Raw genomic sequence first — 9,521 nt, 5'->3', positions numbered from 1 at the left:
TTTCCATAAAGGAAAGGCCTTTCTAGGCCCTCGAAAGCTGGTAAAGAGTTCTAGGTAGGGAAAATTTGTCATCAGAATTGTGCTTTTTGAAAAATCCTTCTGGTTTCAGAGTAAATGGTAATGTGAAGGGCAGTAGGATCAGAAGCCACACAGAGGAGGCCATGATTTAGGAAAAAATAGGTGATGGCTTGGTCTCGATTAGTTGCGGTGAGAATAAGGAAATGGAAGGTTGTGGGGGGAAGTCATAAGTTTGAGAACAAGGATAATGGATCTCAAAGTAAAAAATGGCTTCCACATTTCTGATTTGAACCACTAAGTAATCAGCAGCGCTCTTTCCAGAAACTAGGAATTCTTTTGATCTTCTACTCTTTGGGGAGGTATACAGGGTAAACAATAGTGTCTCAGTGTGACGGATACGGTGACTAATATTCAAGGAAACCATGTAATTTGCTGAAGTCCACATAACTCGTTACATGCTGGGAGCCGTTGTCACCTTCTTGCAGTTTCTACTTCGAATGACAATGCTTGAACTAGTCCTTTTCGATTGTATTTAGAATCAAATGCCCCACTGCAGGTGAAGCCAAGAGTATAATTTAAAGGAAGAGAAACTGGATTCTGATGTAGTCCTGAAGCTTAAAATATTTATACATCCAACAATTTCAGCAAAACATAATTATGCTTCTTGGAACATGGAAACATTTCATGAAACCCTAGATTTTAATACAGTTGAGAAAACTCTGAACTGGCCTAGGAAACCTTTTGTTTCTCTTCCAGCCACAGTATTCGTGTTTGGCAGTTTATCTTTTAGAGCAGTATTCCTTAAACCTTAATATGCGTGTGAATCACGTGGGGATCTTGTTAAAATGCCAGTTCTGCTTCAGTAGGTTTTGGGTGGGGCTCAAGACTCTGCATTTTTAGCAAGCTCCCAGGAGATACCCAGGCTGCTCGTCTGAATTTTGAAAAGGCAAGGTTTTAGATGAGCCCAGAACTTCTCAAAGTTGATGTGGATTCTGAAAGAGACCAGAGGGTAAGGACCGAAAGGAATCCCAGAAATGTAATTATGTTGGGGATAAACAGATCTAACCCTTGGGAAATGATGAAGTAGACAAACTTTGCCAGGCCTATTACCCTACTTTACAAATTCCTCTTCTCATTCAGCACCTGCCCATGCCTCAGTCCATCTTTCTTCAGTTTAACTCACTAATCCTTGCCTAGGGGCAGACAAGAAGGTGGTTTTTCCTGTTACCCTTCCCTGTAAGCTGTATTTTCAACTGCTGTTTCAAATTTCAAGACCCAAAGAACAATTAGCTTTAACGTGGAATAAGAGGCGATACTTTGATATTTGGGGAAAGGGAATCCTGCTCAGTCCTCCTTCAAAGCTGACAAATTCTGGAGAAGTGGCTTGTCTTATAGGGAATACTTTATCCTGCTTAATTTCCCCTGCCTCCTAAAAAAATCAATCTTTAAAATATGCCAAATATTAAAAAGGAAAGAATTTCTCTTCAAAGAATATCTGTTAGCAACTTTGCCCATGCTCTCCTTAGTCAGAAGCGCTGTGGAGGGTAAGGGCACTATCGAACTCTCAGGGAGTTAAGGGGTAAACAAGTGGAGACGATTGAATTAGACTGAATTGTTCCAGTTAGTCTCGCTGAATTTAGAGCCAGGAAATGTTAGGTTCCGCTCTGGGTTTGGCCATTTACTTTCTCTGTGACCTTGGACGAGTCATTTTACAGCTTTAGCTTCCGTCTCTGCACAAGTGAAATGAAGCAACAGGACAAAATGATTTCTAAGTTTCCTTCTTGTTCTAAAAACTGTATCTGAAATTGTTTCAGGTGAACAACAATAAAAAAAGATAGTTTTTAAGCTGTCAGTTTTTACACGGGATAGTCATCAAAATCACTTTGGAGAGCTTTATAAAAATATGGGTCTTCTCCTACCGTGTTCTGATCATAGATGCAACCTTGGAAACTATTTCATAAAGTTCTCCTGGCAAAGTCTGTCCATCAGGGTCAATTTGGAAATGACTAAACCAAGACCAAAAAGTGGTGCCTGGGAGATGCTGATTTACATCTCAATGATTTAAAAACACTTCTAATGTTAAAATACAAATAAATTGGTTTTCCATTTCCGTATCTAATTTTATTTCATAATTTGAAATAAATTTGTGGTTGACAGCATTTCTTACTTTTTGGTATTTGGGGTTTAATTTTCTTCTATGTGAGCTGAAACTCTATTATGCTAATACATATATATAAAAAATTTCCATTATTACAAAGATATAGAATTAATGTAATCTTTAGCATTCAAGGGCTTCCCTGATAGCTCAGTTGGTAAAGAATCCACCTGCAATGCAGGAGACCCTGGTTCGATTCCTGGGCCGGGAATATATGCTGGAGAAGGGATAGGCTACCCACTCCATTATTCTTGGGCTTCCCTTGTGGCTCAGCTGGTAAAGAATCTGCCTGCAAGGCAGGAGACCTGAGTTCAATCCCTGGGTTGGAAAGATCCCCTAGAGAAGGCAAAGGCTACCCACTCCAGTATACTGGCCTGGAGAATTCCATGGGCAGTATAGTCCATGGGGTCCCAAAGAGTTGGACACAACTGAGCGACTTTTACTTTCACTTTCACTTTTCACTTTAGCATTCAGGCTAAGGTTGGAGGTTTAGAGAGTGACAAGCTATCTCCTGATGTTATTAAAGGATAAATATTCCAAATTTTCTAAGATAGTCTCTTGACCCATGGCCCCCATTTTTCTTGTCCTTTTCTTTTTTTAATTGCAGTATAATCGATTTACAATATTATGTTAGTTTCTGGTGTACAGTAGAGTGATTCAGTTTTGCATGTATATAGATAATTTTTCCATATAAGGAAGATACTGAGTATAGATACAATAAGATGACTACAAGATATTGAATATTGTTCTTTGTGTTATACAGTAAGGCCTATTGCTTATCTATTTTATTCATAGTAGTTTGCATCAATTAATCCTGTAAATTAGAACATTATCCCTTCTCCCCTCCTTTTCCCCTTTGGAAACCATAAATTTGTTTCACATGTCTGTGAGTCTGTTTCTGTTTTGAATATAGATTCATTTGTATTATGATTTAGACTCCACATATAAGTGATATCATATATTTGTCTTTGTCTGACTTACTTCACTTAGTATAATATTATCTAGTTTCATCCTCATGGCTACGAATGGGAATATTTCATTTTTTATGACTGAGTACTATTCCACTGTGATTGCTGTCTGTCTTGGCAGTGCCTCCGCTATTTAGTTGCCCAGTTCCAAAACCTGGATTCTATTCTTCCCTGTCCTTCAGAGAGAGACCTGGATTCTATTCTTTCCTGCTCTTCAGAGAGAGAGAGAGAGAATGATAGAGCAAATGGGACAAAATGTTAAGCATGAATCTGGTAAATGATATGCAGGTGTTCTATGTACTTTTCTTATTGTTGTTGCCACTTTTCTATAAGTTTGAAATCATTTTAAAAATGAAATTAAGCAATCAAAGCAAAAACATCGTTGGCTTCCTCAGAATAATGTCCAAAGTCCTTACCTACTTCTTCAGACTCACCTCCTGCTGTTTTTCTCTCTGGGGTTTAAGCTTCAGTCACAATATGTGTGTGTGTGCTCAGTCGCTCAGCTGTGTCCAACTGTTTGTGACCCCATGGACTGTAGACCACCAGGCTCTTCTGTCCAGGGAATTTTCCAAGCAAGAATACTGAAACGGGTTGCCATTTCCTACTCCAGGGGCTCTTCCTGACCCAGGGATTGAACCAACATCTCTTGCCTCTCCTGCACTGGCAGATGAGTTCTTTACCACTGTGCCACCTGGGAAGCCCTTAAAACACGAGTCAACTCATTACCTTTACCCTTGCTGCTCTCTAAGTTAGAGTGCTATGGTCTTCATCTCCTTTCCTCCTAGAAAACTCCTATGTATACTTTCACACCCAGTATATAAGCCCTCTGTGTGATGCCTGTGTTGTTTGACAGACGTAATTACCTGACTTTCCTGGACTGTGTTTCTCATTTTGACTCCTGTGCCTGAGAAATGGAATATTTCCCACCCTATCAGTCAACAGCAGATGTCACAGTCATCGACAATTGCAGCCACCACAGATGGTGAGCTGGTAGCCTTGAGGGATCTCAGGAAGGAAAGAATACTTGTCATCTAGCAAATATCAGATTGCAGCCCCTTCTCACAGTGAGCCCTGAGGAAACTGGCCCCAAATAGCTGAGACGTGTATCATATGAATGACTTCAATGAGTCCAGACTCTTGCATCTTCCCATATACAGAAAAGTTCTAAATTCCTTAACTTGGGTTATCTGATCTTTAATCTACAATAATCTTTTGACATTGACTACCTGCCCTTTGTTGCAAAATCTCTATATTTAATCTGGCTCCTCCTCTTGGCTCCTCCCCTTGCCTCCTCGGAGCAGTTCTCTCAGAGTTACTTGAGATGCTGTCTCTTGGTCTTGAAGTCTTTAAAAAAAAAAAATCCCTACCAAATAAAACATAACTCTCTGGCTTCCCTGGTGGCTCAGTGGTAAATAATCCACCTGCCAATGCAGGAGACATGGGTTCTGTCCCTGATCTGAGAAGATCCCACAGGCCACAGAGCAGCTAAGGCCGTGTGCCACAACTATCGAGCCAGCACTCTAGGGCCTGGGAGCCGAAACTACTGAAGCGTGAGATCCCTAGAGCCCATGTTCTGCAGCTATAGAAGCCACTGCAATGAGAAGCCAGCACACCGCAACTAGAGAGTAGCCCCTGCCAGCCGCAACTAGAGAAACGCCTACACAGCAATGAAGACCCAGCAAAGCCAAAAAGAAAATAAATAAAAATTTTTAAAAAGATCCTGTTCATATATATATATAAATAACTCTCAACTTTTAGGTCATAAATATTTTTTAAGTTTACATGCCCTTTTCTCACATGGTATCTGTTTCTGCTACTAAACTCAGAGTTCTTGGAGAACAGATTTCCCCCCCATGTCTTATTCATTATTGCACTCCAGATTCTGAAATCCTGATTTCTGTCTTCCTGTGCTCAGAGATACATTTTTAATTGCTAGGCCATGCCGGTTCCTCACCTTTTGCCTTTTGAAGTAGCCACAGTGATTCTTCATGTGCTGCTGCTTCCTGTTGTTCCTAGCTAAAACTTGGCTCCTGGCTGCTGTCCATCTTTTTTTTTTTTTTCTTCCTCCATGAGAAGGAAGTGAACCTTTACTGATGAGGAGCTGAAAGCCAGTGGTCATCATTTTATTGTAGAGATCGCCCCACCCTAGTGACCTCTGTTCTTTACTAGGAGACAGAAACTTTACCTCTTGGAAGTCTCAATTTCCCCATCTATAAAAAGGGCACACTTAATCTAATATCTCTTATAAGAGAATTAAATAAGGGAGAAAAATAATTTTTCCTCTATCTTCTGCATTCTTGGCTGAGACTCCTGAAGGGGAGTAGAATATGCTACCCCAAAATATGCCTCTTTGGCATAAGGATTATCTTGAGCAGGTGATTTTTAAGAAACAGCAGACATAGGAAAAGCTCAGAAAACTAAGTATTAGAAGTTACATTTTTGTAAGAGACATTTACGTTTATAAGGGAAATATTCATTTGTGAGAATGTCTCCCTCTCAGGAAGAGAAAGATGAGATTCTAATCTCCAGAAACTATGAATGCAGAAGTTTCTGCTTAAATCTACATAATTAGCATACCCTTGTTTACCATGCTTTTCTTGGTAAACTCCCATAACCAGCTTCCTCCAACTCCTAACATCTTTGTTTTGTCTTTAGCTGAAAATGGTTTTTAAATGGGGGCTCTTGGCCAAGAATCTAGAAGGGTAGAAGGAAAATTATTTTTTCTCCTCTATAGCTTTCTGTAATAAAAGACAGATTACAAAGAGAAAAACAAAGAACATGAATAACATGTATACCTCCTGTATACATTAGGAGAAACCCAGGAATTCTGATTAACTCTTCACAATGGCCCAGTGCTTAGTCATTCAGTCATGTCCAACTCTTTGTGACCCCATGGACTATAGCCCTCCAGGTTCCTCTGTCCATGATATTTCCCAAGCAAGAATACTGGAGTGGGTTGCCATTTCCTACTCCAGGGGATCTTCCTGACCCAGGGATCAAGCTAGCATCTCCGATGTCTCCTGTATTGCAGCTGGATTCTTCACCTGCTGAGCCATCTGGGAAGCCCATCTTAAGTGCCATCTTCAGCTAGTGACGTAAGAAAGACGTTTGGGGTTGAGTATTGTTTTTGTGGTTTAGTTGTTAAGTTATGTCAGATACTTTTGCAACCCTATGGACTGTGGCCCACCAGGCTCCTCTGTCCATGGGATTTCCCAGGCAAGAATACTAAAGTAGGTTGCCATTTCCTTCTTCAGGGGATCTTCCCAATGGAAGGATCAAATACACATCTCCTGCTTTGTAGGGAGATTCTTTTACTGCTGAACCACCTGGGAAGCCCTGGGGGAGCCTGAAATGGAAGGTTACCAGGAAAACCACTGTAAACAAGAGTAAGAGGGAAAAAATGAAAGAATTTCATTCTTCATTTGGGAAAGAATGAAGAGGCTGGGCAGAAGTGGAAAGATGCTCAGTTGTGGATGTGTCTGGTGGTGAAAGTAAAGTCTAATGCTTTAAAGAACAGTATTACATAGGAACCTGGAATGTTAGATCCATGATCAAGGTAAATTGGACATGGTCAAACAGGAGATGGCCATAGTAAACATCAACATCTTAGGAATCAGTGAACTAAATTAGATGGGAATGGGCGAATTTAACTCAGATGACCATTATATCTACTACTGTGGGCAAGAGTTCCTTAGAAGAAATGGAGTATCCCTCATAGTCAACAAAAGAGTCTGAAATGCAGTACTTGGGTGCAATCTCAAAAATGACAGAATGATCTCTGTTTGTTTCCAAGGCAAACCATTCAACAGCACAGTAATCCAAGTCTATACCCCAACCACTAAGGCCAAAGAAGCTAAAGTTGACTGGTTCTATAAAGCTCTACAAGACCTTCTGGGCTTCCCTGGTGGTTCAGATGGTAAAGAATCCGCTACAATGCAGGAGATCCATGTTCTATCCCTGAGTCGGGAAGATCTCCTGGAGAAGAGAATGGCTACCACTTCAGTAGTCTTGCCTGGAGAATTCCATGGATAAAATAGTAAAAGATGATGCTGTTAAAGTGCTGCACTCAATATGTCAACAAATTTGGAAAACTCAGCAGTGGCCACAAGACTGGAAAAGGTCAGTTTTCATTCCAATGTCAAAGGATGTTCAAACTATCCTACAATTGCTCTCATTTCACATACTAGTAAGGTTATGCTCAGAATCCTTCAAGCTAGGTTTCAGCAGTACATGAACTGAGAACTTCCAGATGTACAAGCTGGGTTTAGAAAAGTCAGAGGAACCAGAGATCAAATTGCCAACATTTGTTGGATCATAGAAAAAGCAAGGGAATTTCAGAAAAATATCTACTTCTGCTTCATTGACTGTGCAAAAGTCTTCGACTGTGTGAACCACAACAAACTGTGGAAAATTCTTAAGGAGATTGGAAGAGCATACCACCTTACCTGTCTCCTGAGAAACCTGCATACAGGTCAAGAAGCAATAGTTAGAGCTGGACATGGAAAAATGGACTGGTTAAAAATTGGGAAAGGAGTACGTCAAGGCTGTATACTGTTACCCTGCTTGTTTAACTTCTATGCAGAGTACATCATGTGAAATGCCAGGCTGGATGAAGCACAGGCTGGAATCAAGATTGCAGGGAGAAATAGCAATAACCTCAGATACGCAGATGATATCACCCTTATAGCAGAAAGCAAAGAGGAACTAAAGAGCCTCTTGATGAAAGAGAAAGAAGGTGAAGGTGAAGTCACTCAGTCGTGTCCGACTCTTTGCAACCCCATGGACTGTAGCCCAGTAGGCTCCTCCATCCATGGAATTTTCTAGGCAAGAGTACTGGAGTGGGTTGCCATTTCCTTCTCCAGGGGATCTCCCCAACTCAAGGATTGAACCCAGGTCTCCTGCATTGCGGGCAGATGCTTTACCATCTGGGCCACCAGGGAACCCCAAGTGATCTCACAAAGAAAAATCCCATGTGATCTTACAAAGAAAAAGAAAGAGGAGAGTGAAAAAGTTGGCTTAAAACTCAACATTCAAAAACTAAGATCATGGCATCTGGTCCCATCACTTCAGGGCAAATAGAAGGGGAGAAAATGGAAACAGTAACAGACTTTATTTCCTTGGGCTCCAAAAATCACTGTAGATGGTGACTGCAGCCATGAAATTAAAAGACGCTTGCTCCTTGGAAGGAAAGCCATGACAAATCTAGATAGTATATTGAAAAACAGAGAGATCACTTTGCCAACAAATGTCTGTATAGTCAGAGTGATGGTTTTTCTAGTAGTCATGTACGGATGTGAATAAAAGCATAAAGCATGAGTTCTCAGTCATGTCCAACTCTCTGTGACCCCATGGATTGTAGCCCAGCAGGCTCCTCTGTCTGTAGGATTTTCCAGGCAAGAATACTGAAGGTAAATAAAGACCACTAAGTGCCAAAGAATTGATGCTTTTGAATTGTGGTGCTGGAGAAGACCCTTGAGAGTCCTTTAGACTGCAAAGAGATCAAACCAGTCAGTCCTAAAAGAAGTCAACCCTGAATATTCATTGAAAGGACTGATGCTGAAGCTGAAGCTCTAATACTGACTCATTGGAAAAGGCCCTGATGCTGGCAAAGATTGAAGGCAAAAGGAAAAGGGGGCAACTGAGGATGAGATACTTTGATAGCATCACTCACTCAATGGACATGAGTTTGAGCAAACTGTGAGACAGTGAAGGACAGGGAAGCCTGGTGTGCTGCAGTCCATGAGGTAGCAGAGAGTTGGACATGACTTAGTGCCTGAGCAAGAACAAAAGGAAAACACCGTAAACAAGAATAAGGTTGTTATGCAGATATAAATGGAATCCTGCCTACTGGTAAAGAGTTTCTAGAGATTAGAAGTCTTATCCTTCTCTTCCTCGTAATAAAGGGGAAATTCCTTACAAATGAAGATTTCCCTGTACATGTAAATACCCTTCATAAAAGGGCAATTTTGCTCTGCTTTCAGAGATGCTCCGCTGTCTACAGCTTCTCAAGATAAGATCATCTTTATGCCAAAGAGGTATATTTTGGTGGGGCAAATTCTATTCCCTTTCAATTACATGTTATTTTCTGTTCCATTTGCTTAGGTTTTCTATTAAAAGAGGTCATTTCATTTAGTCCTTTATGCTAATTTGTCAAAGGTCATCAGTTATCAGTAGAAAACTAAGTTATTTTTTTAGCATTATGTGAGTCAAAGACCAGTGTGCTCCTTTGGATTCTTTTTTTTTTTTTCCCTTTGGATTCTTTGTGTTTTCATTCTATGGAGATTTTAGAGTGGGGTAAGCTTAGCACAGTTGACAGCGATAAGATAAATGACTCTTATTCTAAAAGTTCCATATTTTCATTGCTTGTTTTTACTACCGTT

The sequence above is a fragment of the Dama dama genome, chromosome 29, assembly GCF_033118175.1.
Source record: "Dama dama isolate Ldn47 chromosome 29, ASM3311817v1, whole genome shotgun sequence".
Lineage (NCBI taxonomy): Eukaryota > Metazoa > Chordata > Mammalia > Artiodactyla > Cervidae > Dama > Dama dama.
The sequence above is the reverse complement of the archived record's forward strand: the minus strand, read 5'-3'. Positions refer to the sequence as shown.